The sequence below is a fragment of the Equus caballus genome, chromosome 5 (genome assembly GCF_041296265.1).
Source record: "Equus caballus isolate H_3958 breed thoroughbred chromosome 5, TB-T2T, whole genome shotgun sequence".
NCBI lineage: Eukaryota > Metazoa > Chordata > Mammalia > Perissodactyla > Equidae > Equus > Equus caballus.
The window spans coordinates 1,212,019-1,223,945 of NC_091688.1; the positions used below are offsets into that span (position 1 = coordinate 1,212,019).

Here is an 11,927-nt window from a genome sequence, read left to right on the forward strand (position 1 = left end):
TACTCGCCCACTTCACAGATGTGACAGGGTGGACACCTTGCCCGAAAACATCCAGCTTGTGAAGCCAGGACTTCAACAAGGTTCTGGCTGAGGCGAAAGCCTGTGCTCCAAACCCTGGCCCCACACCACCCTCCCCCAACGCTGCCCAGCTCTCCTCTAGCCCAGAATGGAAGGTGGAGATTCCCAGTGGACTTCTCCTCATTCAAACTCCCTTGAGCCCGGGCCAACCCATGAGAAAGAAACTGGCCCCCGGCCTACTAAGCAGCCCCCTGCAAGGGAAGGCCCTTCCTAATCTGGCAGGGGCTCCCACTCTCTCACGCCTGTCCATGCCTTCTGAGCCCAGCATACCCACTGGGGGACCAGCAGCTCCCAGGGCCCCCGAGCCCGGTGGATGGAAACGCTGCTGCCCGTGATCAATAACAGGCATAATTCAGCGACTGCGGGGAGTACAAAGGAGTGGAGGTTAAATCAATATTTAGAAGCTTCGAAATTAAACTAATTAAGAGCAAGCTTTAATGATTTTTACTGTCTGGGAATAAAAAAGACAGAAAGCCCACCTATATTTCATGATCCTACCTTAGTAGCTTGTAATAATTCGGGAAGAGTGGAAGATGAAAGGTGCTCCCAGCCAGCCCCACTTTCTGCGTTGCAGGAGAGGGGAGTACCTGGTCCTTGGGAGCAGAAGATGGGGAGGAGGAAATGGACAGGATGGAGCCCAGGATGCAAATGGCATCTTGTGAGGGCCACAGGCTTGGGTTGGGGACTGTGATGGGTTGAATTGAGTCCCCTCAAAAGACACAGTGAAGTCCTAACTCCCAGTACCTGTGAATGGGACCTTAATTTGGAAATTAAGTATCTTTGAAGATGCAATCAAGTAAAGATGAGGTCATACTGGATTAGGGTGGGGCCCTATAATCTTATAATTATAACATTAAAACATTAAAACATTAAACATAACATTAAATTTAATTAAAATCTTATAACCTTATAATCCCTTATAATCAATAAGACTGGTGTCTTATAAGAAGAGGGACATTTAGACACAGACACAGAGACTGCCACGTGATGACGGGGACAGAGACTGAAGCGCCCACGACCAACGGCCAGCCCCGGCAGCTCGGAGGTGGCGAGGCAGGATCCTCCCCACAGGTACAGAGGGAGCACGGTGCTGGTGGCGCTGTTATTTCAGGCTTCTAGCCTCCAGAACTGGAGACAACATGTTCCTGTTGTTTGAAGCCACCCAGTTTGCGAGCGCAGCCCCAGGAGACAAACACTGGGACCCTGGGTTGTAGTTCCCACCTGCCACTTACTAACTGTGCAAGCTTGGCTAGATGCTTAACCTCTGGGAGCCTCAGCTTTCTCCTCTGGAAATGGGGATAAGACAGAGCTGTCGTACAGATCCAATGCAAAGGCTGGTGTGAACCACGCACTATGAGCTGAATGTGCTACACAGGCGTCACCAGGCTCATCGCTGGTGGAAAGAATCTGGGAAGAGGCTCAGGCCGGCTGTCAGAGGGGCAGGAGATCCCCCGGCGACCCGCAAGTCGGGTCTGGGTCTAACCAGGTCCCGGCGTGAGGCGTCTTGGCGCTGGGAGAGGGAATGTAAACATGAGGGTATCTTACTGTCGTTCCCAACAGGGATTTTGTGTGCCGCCCACTTGTCCCTAGTTTTCTCATCTGTAAAACCCCTTTCAGGGTTGGATAACATTATTTTAAAGGTATTTTTCAGCATCATTCTCTGGGCTTATTTATATATTTAAAAAAGGAGTAAGTCTTAGCAGCCCAACCTCACTCTCATCCTTAAACCTCTCGCAGCCTGGTGCCTAGGACAATTCAGAGGGCGCAGGCGGGGAGAGGTCAGGAGGGCTCGGCCATCACCCCTCTCTGCCCTGACGGCCTGCGGCCAGGGAGGAGGACCCAGGCCACTCTTCTTCTGCCCTCCTTCGAGCCTACCAGGCAGGAAAGGAACAGGAAACCACGCAGGCAGCAAATAAAACCTCTATCGATCGTGAGATGGCTGGCACACCAAGTCTGCCTGGCTCCCAGAACTGTTCATCTCAAATAAACGTTCCTGACGATCGCTGGTACTAAACACTGGAGTCTGACTGTAAAGTGCAGTGGAACAGGGTGGCCAAGCACGGAGCTGCTGCCGCGCCGTCGGGGCCTCTCCCAGGGCTCCAGTCGGAGAAGGTCCTCAGGTGGTCTCCCAGAATTTCAGAAGGAGCCGGACCTTACAGCAGTGGGGTTCCCCAATGGGGGAACCAACCTTCCTGCCACGTGACAACCAACACTCTTCCCAGATGGGAGTCAGTGAGGCGAATGAGCATGTGTTTGCACACGCAGGGAAGGGCGATGCCAGCAGCATCGCACGAGAACCACCACTGTCTCACCCAACACTGCCGCCACTGAGGTTCACCACCATGTGGCCACGTGGTCACCCACCTGCAGCCCACCATCTCACCCCACACTGCCGCCACTGAGGTTCACCACCACGCAGCCACGTGGTCACCCACCTGCAGCCCACCATCTTTATCAGTATCACCAGCCCCACTGCGGCCCCTGCCACCCCCAGGCTGGCTGCCATCACCACACATCACTTTGAACACCCTCCATTAGCATCACCAGCTCCTCCATCCATCTCCACAATCCGGTCACCATAAGTACCCTGACCATCATAAGAAAATTTGTATGGCTTCATTGCTGTGACATGTACAGAATCTGAACTGTTTCAAATGGTTTCTACCCCTGGTAAACATACATTAGACGATGAGAGCCCTGTAACACTAACATGAGAACAAGTAGATTCACGTGGACACAGAGGTCACCCTGAAAGAAGCGTGAACATAGACGTGTGAGGCACACACAGAGAACCGGAGGAGGGGGAGATGGCTGCAAGGCAAGCAGGGCACAGGCCGGGCGTGCAGGGATAAAAATGGCCATTCTTTTTCCTCCTGTTATCTATGTTTTTCAACTTGGGCTGCACCATGGAATTATATGGGAATCTTTTAAAATATACTGATGCCTACGTCCCACTCCAGACCAATTAAATCAACCTTGGCGGGTAGGATGCAGTGGTGTTATTAAAAAAGAAAAAACTCTCTAGGATTTCTTTGTATGTAAATTTTACATCAATAGAGAAAAAAAGACTGTAAACAAAAATTTAACTCCACAGTTGTTGATACTAAAGTATTCAGGGAGAAGGGTACTGATGTCTGCAATTTACTTTGAAATGCACCAAAAATAAGAAGGATTGATGGAGAGATGGAGAGAGATGTGATAAAGCATGTCTAGGAGAAGGTTAATGGCAGAATCTAAGTGGTGGGTGCACGGCTGCTCACTGCAACATTCCTTCAACTTTTGCCCTATGTTTGAAATTTTCCATAACAAAACACTGGGGAAAAATCCCCACCTGGTTTTAAGGTGAAGCCAGGACCGAGAACCATTGTATCTGAAGGGAAACTGCACAAGTGGGTGAGTTTCTCTTTCCTCCACCCTCCATGTGTGAAAGAACATACCCCTTTCTCACCAAACCAAGAAGACTCCAGTCCACGCTTCCCCACTCTTCTCAAGTCGGGGTGCACACAGACAAGTGCATTTGTACAGTGCACCTGGGGAAATGGAGGCAGCTGCTTTCACGGGAGAGAATGGTGGGGAGACGCCTGCTGCCCCAGGCCCCACAGGCTGCCCTGAGTGCCCAGGGCTGTGCCTGGACCCGCCACAGCCATACTAGCTGGCCAGCTCTGCTCTGCTCAAATGGCCCCAAGTCGCCGTTTCTCAAGCCTGGGCTCAGCATTCTTAGCAAGGATGAAATCCTTTCCCAGGAAAACCAGACCAGAGTCTGACCACCACAGCACACGTGTGTGTGCCTGTGTGTGAGTGTGCGGCGGGGAGGACACGCGGGCAGGGGCCCGACCCCACGCCACATCTGCATGCTCCCACACACCCGCTGGCCCTGCGGAGGGAATGCCATGGCAACACCCTGCTCCTTAAACACGGGAGTCTGTGCTGCCCTTGCAGAGCAGCATTAGGCAATTTAATTAAGGAGCTGGCAGCAGACAAACTTTGTGAGTTAAAGGCATTTTATTAAATCTCATTGTATTATGCGGCTCAGTTCCCCCAGGAGCTGCGGAGCACAGACGAGAATTTGCTGGGGTTTTCTTTTCCCTTCTCTGCTTTTGGTGGCCTCCCTTCAGCTTCATGAAAGCACTCACTGAGCGCAGGGGGACCCCAGCTGAGACTGCTTGCTCCCTTCCCCCGAGCGCCACGCCTGGCACCAGGCTGCAGGCAGCAGTCTGGGAGCACGGTCTGCAGCACTGGTGCCACGTAGTACGTTCACAGAGCGCCCCACGCGCGACGTCTCAGGGCTGCCCCCCAGCTTCTGTGTTCACAATGGCCCGTTTCACTTGCCGGCACCAAGCTGAGTGCTTCCCACACATCCTCTCACTGAACCCTCCCACCCCCTGGAGAAGGAACTCTAGCCTCCCCAGGTTATAGACCAGGAAACTGACGCTTCAGGCCATCAAGCAGCTTGCCCAAGATCTTGCAAGGAGTACGGAGCAGAGGAGCAAGCGCAGACGGTTGGCACTGCCCTCTGCTGCCCCGTAAGGCTGGTGGTCTCCTCCTATTCCTCCCCGCAGAGTGGGCTCCACTCAAATCTCCCAGCCAGGAAGACAATTCCAGGGTGAAGCTGGGGTGGGAGTCAGGCTCTCCAGGACCCTGATTTCCTAACCTACCAGGCCTAGAATGTGTGAACGTGCCTCATGGAAGGTCAGACCCCGGCCCGAGGACTCATTAACGTGCTCAGGGGCCCTGACCTCTCCTCCTGGTCCTCCCAGAGTGTCTGGCTGGGACCTGAAGCCAAGTCCATCTCCTCTGAGGACCAGAGGCTAGGAAACCAGATGATATGGCATAGGACACTGTGGCTGGATGTGGGGAAGAACTTCTTTGGTAAGAGTGCTTGAAACCAAAAAGGCATGACCTGCCAAGAAACTACATGACGCCTACTCGGCCCTAAGTGGAGAGGACTTTGGGCCTGTCTCTGGGAGCCCACCCCTGCAGTCCTGCCCCTGGGCTGGCCAACGGTCTCCAGGGCTCTGTGAGCCTGTGAAGGATCCCACCCTGAGACTGCCCCCCGTGGCAGGGACTCTGGGCGTCCCTCCTGTGTGAGCAAGCATAGGGAGCCCAGCACGGCCCCCGGGCAGCTCTGGAGAGGCTCCCTGTCCTCCAGGGCTCAGTCGGCTCCTGGGCCACGCAGGTGGTCAGCCGGGCTCAGTGAGAGAGCCCAGAGCTGCACCAGGAAGGGGAGAAAGGCCTTCCCTCTGCAAACATGCACTGAGCCCCACCTGAGCACTCTGAGAAAGGGGGAGTGCCTACCCCTGGACCTGCCTAGGCTCACCTTCCTCAGGGCTCAAATGGGCGGTGCCACGCACCTCGCGCAGCCGTGCGGAAGCCAGGAGGTGCTTACTCTCTGCCAGGCCCTCGCCACTGCCCTCTGAGACCTCATGATGGCTCTATTATACTACCCCACTGTCAGATGGTGAAACTGAGGCCAAAAGGAGCTAAGCCTCTCGCCCAAGCTCATCCAGCTAGTAAGGGGCAAGAGCCAGGGCTCTTTTAACAACCCCAGCATATTTCTATGCGTGTACATACATGTACAAGTGTATATGTACATATGTACACACACATACACATGCATGTTATTACATAATCGTATAAATTAACAGCTTTGAGACAGAATTCATAGACCAGAAATTCACAATCACATTACAGCTGAGAAGTAAATTTAACAGCTGGATTTGCCCCCAAGCTTAAGGATGTGCGGTCACTGTCTGACAGGGTCAAGAGGGCCCGTGAGTGTGCGGCTTCTCCTCTTGGAAGGGGCTTCAGGGGCTGCAGCACACAGAGCCAGGGGAGCCCAGCACGCGGCCCCTCATTGTGAGGCCTGTGTCCGCTCCCCGCCCCCCTTTCTCTGGACTCTCCCCACCCTGCTCTTTGTCCAGCCCCATCCCCTCCCCGCCCCCCTTCTCTGGACTCTCCCTACCCTGCTCTTCATCCAGCACCGTCCTCCCCTTGCCCCGACCAGCCCCTGGGGCTTCCACCTGGCTCCCAGGTCTGGTCTACCTGTTCCTGCTCCCTTGCCCCACCTGGCAGAGACTCAGCCTCGACTGTAGGCACCCTCCAGTTGAGCCCTTCGAGAAGTCCCCAGAAGGGTGGCCATTTGTGTGTTTAGGCCAGGGAGGACAGAGCTGGTGGCAGCGGAGGGTCAACAGGCTAACTCCAGGGATGCCCAGGTCCACACGGCCACTTTGTAGTCTCCCAGGGAATGAGCCGCCTTTGAAGGACTGGCAGGAAGAGAGCTCGTCTGGGCGGGACCCTCGAGGTTCTAATCCCAGCTCTATCACTTTCCACCCATGGGACAATCTCACTGAACCCCAGTTTCTTCTCCTCTGTAAGATGGGAAAAAGAACATGCGCCTTCAATTTGAATAGGCACCCTTCATTGAACGCTGACTATCTGCTGGGCCTTTCACAAAGCTTTTTTTCTTATTTAATCCACACAACAACCCTATGAGAATTGTAGTGTTATATTTACGGGAGGGGAAATGGAGGCTCAGAGAAGTTAAGCGACTTGCCCAAGATCACACAGCTAGTACACGTAGAAGCCCCAATTGAAGTCCAGCACTATGTGACATGGAAGACCTCACTCTTAACTACCACATCAACTGCTAGGCTGTGAGGGAGCCTGCGGAGGGATGTGTGTGTGCTTGTAAACAGAAAGCTCCAGAACAACTAATGCAGGGGGTTTCCAATACTCCAAACCTCACATGGCTTTGCTTGGACAGTTTTCCTCCACTGAGATAAAAACAAGTGCACCCATTCATTCATTCATTGCACCATATTCACAATAGCCAAGACACAAAAGCAACCTAAGTGTCCATCGATGGATGAGTGGATAAAGAAGATGTAGTGTGTGTGTGTGTGTATACACACCATATATAGACACACACAATGGAAAGTTATGCAGCCATAAAAAAGAAGGAAATTCTGCCATTTGCAACAACACAGATGGACCTTGAGGGCATTATGCTGAGTGAAATAAGTCAGACAGAGAAAGACAAATACTATACGACCTCACTTATGCGTTGAATTTTTTAAAAAAACCCCAAAACAAAAACTGAACTCAGAGATATAGAGAACAGACAGGCAGTTGCCAGAGGCAGGGAGTGGGGAGAGGCCAAATGGGTGAAGGGGCTCAAAAGGTACAAACTTCCAGTTACAAAATCAGTAAGTCCTGGGGATGTAACGTACAGCGTGGCGACTATAGTTGATAGCACCGTATTGCATATTTGAAAGTTGCTAAGAGAGCAGATCTTAAAAGTTCTCATCACAAGAGAAAAAAAGAACAAGAGCTTCAGGAGCTAGGCAACCTCCTCTCAGCTGGAGCAGCTTGGGCTGCACATGTGTGAGTGTGCATGTGCACCCGTGCACAAGCGTGCGTGTGTGGGGGGGCAGCAGGCAGAGAGTGCATGCTTGGCTGGCTTGGAGGGAGCGGGTCTGGAGGCCAGTGCTTCCTTCGCCAGTGCTTGCTCTCCTGGGCACAAGGCCTGGGCAGTGCCAGCTCGTTTTCACAGCCATTTTCCCAGGGAATTAACAGGGGGAACATTCGCCTCTGTAATAATGATAGAAATAATAATAATTAACACGGCTGTAGCTTCTATTTCTCTAGCGCCTCTCTCCCCAGACCTAATAACTCTGGGCCAACAGCAAGTCTGCTGGGCTTCATAGCCACACCCCAGGGCCTGGGAAGCCTCAGGTTTTGCCAGATTTTCTGTCTCCTCCAGCTGGGAGGCAAGTGCAGGTGCACACAGGACTGACCTGTCGCAGGAGCTGCCCTTCAAGAGCCACTGGCAGAGCTGGGAAAGGACCCCAGGCACTACGCCTCCCCCCTCCCCACTCCATCACCCCCCAGGAGGAGAGTAGGTAAAGGAGGGAGCAAGTGTCAGTTGTCTTTGTGCAGTCCCCAGAAACCCCCCAAACGTCTGGGCTCCCCCATGCAGCCGGCACTGCCTCAGGGAGGACCGCCCCCGGCTGCTACAGCCAGCGGGACATGTCCGCAGGTCTGGTCCCTACAGAGGATGGCTCATGGCCTTCTCTGGTCCCAGCCAGGAGTCATTACGCACCAAACGTCTAGTTTAAATAAGTGATTAGGCAGCTCTGTTAGGAGCGCAAGTGCTTCCCACCGGGCAGGGACAGCGCGGGCGAGAGGCGGCCGAGGCAGGAAGGGAGGAGGACCTCAGGGCCTTGCAGCAACGGGCTCCTCTCCTCCAAAGCATTTTCCAGTCAATTCAGCGCAAGGTGGAGCTCCCGGCGTTCCCAGAGCCAGCATCCCGAGCAGCTTGGCACCTGGAAATTTTCAGACACAGAGCCCACTCCTGATTGTTGGGGCAGCCCACCCACGTCCTGACAGACGAGGGGGCGGCAGGGACCTGGAGCAATTTACACAGACGGAGAAGCCAAAGCTCTCATTGGCCAGTGCCTTCAGCCTCCCCCCACACTCCTGAAAGGAAATTACTGGATCCGAGTTACTTCCTTCGCTTCTTCCAGGAGCGGCAGGACGAGGAGGGGTCAGAAGGAGCCACGGTTGGGAGCTGTGTGACCATAAATGTACTCCCCCGGCATCTCCAGGGAGAAAGCCTAATCTCTCGAGTCCACAGATGGACCGAAGTCTGGAAATGCCAGCGTTGTGCAAACACGTGTGTGTGAGTGTGCGTGCAGAGTGCAGTGTTTTGGAGAGAAGGGCCACAGTTTGTGGCAGATTCTCAGTGGGGTCCACGACCCACAAGATGGGGAGAAGCCTGCGCTCTGCTCCGGTCAGTTCTGAGGACGGCCGGCCCCGCTCCACAAAGGCGACTCCATCTTCCAGGGCCCAGTGGGCATCCTGAGGCCTGGACTCCACCTGCTCAAAGGGCAGCCTCGGATGAGTTTGGGGAAACAGCTGAAGCAGAACCATCACAGGCCCTGCCAGGCGGAGCCGCGGCCGCCGCCCATCCAGACGCAGCAATGAGGTGCTCCCTCACTGCCTCATTCTTCCCACTGTGACGGCTGCACATCTCCTGTTCCCGTCACTCCAGTGACAGCCTTCTAAGGATGAAGGCAGCATCAATGTCATACAAATTCCTCCAGAACCCCAGGGGCTAGAAGGAGCTCAGGTTCAGGAAGCTAGGAACCAAATGCCCTGCACAGCAGAGTGGAAAGAAGAAAGCCTTCAGAATATGAAAGACTTGAGTTCAAGAGGCTTGTGCCTCTTACTAGCTGTGTGACCTTGACCAAATTACTTAACCTCTCTGAATGTCAGTTTCTATATCCATGAGATGGGAATAATACCTCACAGAGTTATCTTGAGGATTAAATGAGGTAATTCTGGCACACAGCAGGAGCTCAGGAATGAGTTCTCTTTCCCAGGAGGCATGGGGCACGTGTGCCCCTCTAGGCACGCGTGCCCCTCTAGGCACGCGCTGTACCACTGCGGTATCACAGAAAAGGGGGCGCCGGGGCTCGGCTGATCGGGAAGAGGGAATGGCAGTCAGAGCCATTTCCCTATGTTGACCACAACCTGCCAGGCCCCCACGGCTGCCCGGACCTCCTGTCCTCCAGGAAGCGTCCCTCACGGCACTCCCTCCCGACGCCCCACAACTGCCACTGGGCTTTCCGGCCGCATCGCGCAGCCTCCACTGCATCTCTCCCCTGTGATGAGAGGTCACGGGCTCCCCTCCATCAAAGGGCAGGCCCCTGGTGGCTGTGCAGCCCCCCAGTCCCAGCCCTGCCCCCCTCCAGGTGCACCTCCCCCCCCTCCCCCCAGAGCATAGAGGACCCAGCTGTTCTCCCCGTGCTTTCAGGTCTTTGAACCTTTTCTGGAATGTCCTCCCATTCTCTGCTCAGGGAGCTCTTAATTACCCTCTAAGTGCCAGCTCAACTGTCATCTCCTTGGTGACAGCTGCCCCCTCCTCTTTCTCCCACAGCACCTGCCATGCTTTAGAGGAGCCACGAGTGGCCTCCACCTCTCTCCCCAGCAGGGGCCAGGCCTGCTCTGGCCAGCTCCCCTCACCCTGCCCCGGGGCTGGCCCGAGGTCAGGCTCAACGAATGTGGGCTGGGGAAAGAGAGAAACGGTGTGGTGGACCCCGGCTAGCAGCAGGGCCCCTTGACAGAAGGCTTCCTGTAAAGGTGGCAGTCCCCTCAAGGGTGGCGAGCCTGGGTCCCGCTGGAGGAGGCTTAGCTTGCGTCTGGACTAGAAGCGGGGGCTGGGTGACAGTGAGAGGGCTGTGGGCTCCTCCCATCTGGATCTCACGCTGGTCTACTCCCGTCTCCCCGGAACCTTCTCCCCCTGCACCTGCACAGGGGGAGGGACAGGAAGGGAGTTCACCGCCGGGCACCCTGGCAGGGTTAGGGCTAGCTCTGCGAGATGGGCATCCTGACTCACTTCACAGACGAGGGCACCGAGGCTCCGAGGCGACGGCCTTGCCCAGCGCCAGGCAGACGCGGCACAGAGGTAGGTAGGTCCGGCTCTAGAGCAAGAGTCCTTTTCTTGACAAGATGCTGCCTTCTCCAGAAATCCTAACACAGCCCCCGAGGAAACAGGGATGGGAAAGACACACACAGTGTGTGCCTGCGTGTGTGATGTTTCTCCTCCACCGGTGAGAAGACAAAGGGGATGAATCAGTTGCCACGTGCCACCCGACAGACGCTCCCCAGCATGTCTGGATGTGGGTCCGCTGGTCCACACGGGGTTTAGGTTACAACCAACCCTCTCTGGTGCCACCATCCCCCACGGCAAGGGAGGGCTAGTTTAGCACAGCGCCTTCTCCCTCTGACTCAGAGCGCGCCACCAGGCTTCTATCCCACCATGTTTGGTTACCTGCACTACTTGGCCACAGCCTCAACCCCCAAAACGGCGGGGAGGAAACGCGGGGAGGGGAGGAGCAGCCCCCCACGGTGAGCAAAGAGGGGACTCCCAACACTGGTGAAGTGGGGGAAGGCGGCTCGGCCTGAACCAGCCCATCTCATCACAGACTTGAGCGCCTTTACTTTTGATCAGAAATGTTGACCTGAAAAAACTTGGGACTTATTTCTATGCTTTTTCGGGTGTTTTGGGGGGCACGTTATTGTTTTCCTTTAGTTTTTAGTGAACGTTCCTTTCTAAAAAATCTACTCTTGTTTCCTTTGAAGCTGAGAGAAAACAGGGATGGCAGGCCCGCGGGGTAGTGGGCAGCTTGGAGCAGCACAGCCTCTCAGGGAGGGCAGCTCTCCTCATCTCAGAGTCTAGGGCACTGGGGGGCGGGTGGGGAACACCAGCAGTGACGCCCAGGAAGGAAGAGCGGCTGTGGGGACGGCTGGGGCCCCTCCTGCGCGGGGGCTGTCTCAGGACCCGGTGAGACTCATGGGCAGCCCCAAGCACTTCCATTCAGAGCCGGCAGGCAGCAGCAGCCTCTATGGCTTCCTTGGGGGGCCAGGGAGCAGGGGAGGCGCCGCCGATCATGGCCTGCAGTGACTGGAAGATTCTGACTCCAGGTAGGCAAGCAGCAAGCAGGGAAAAAGAGGCTGGAAATTAGGGGAGAGGAGGCCTGAGGAGCCTGGTGTGGCAGGGTTAACAGTTTCTTTCCTTTCAGAGAGACTTCACGCCATGTTGAATAAATAAAATGCTACCCAATTGCAAAAGACACTGTCCACAGTGTACTAGATACCATGTGCTGTCACCATCTGTCAGCCGCTGTCGGGGGACGGATGACTTCTCAAAAGCCACTCTGACGTTTCCAAATGAGATGTTTTGATAGAAGTGCCATTCAACAGGGCCCGGAGAGCCAGATGGAGCCTGAATGTGAAGGAGGGACATTTGCCACCTTTGTCTCACCTGTTTAAAGGGTTCTTGTCTG

At 54.9% G+C, this 11,927-nt stretch overlaps 1 protein-coding gene across 7 annotated transcripts in view; it reads right to left on the minus strand.

Moving 5' to 3' along the window:
• The window catches only part of LRRN2 (leucine rich repeat neuronal 2), a 77,690-nt gene that overhangs the window by 32,952 nt on the left and 32,811 nt on the right, over nucleotides 1-11,927 (minus strand). For 4 of the 7 annotated variants that reach the window (XM_070266227.1, XM_070266228.1, XM_070266229.1 and 1 more), the window contains one exon: nucleotides 11,739-11,866. The exons of the other annotated variants lie outside the window; for them this stretch is intronic. The gene's annotated coding sequence lies outside the window, so the exon portion shown is untranslated. The remainder of the gene's footprint in view (nucleotides 1-11,738; nucleotides 11,867-11,927) is intronic. 7 annotated transcript variants of the gene reach the window in all.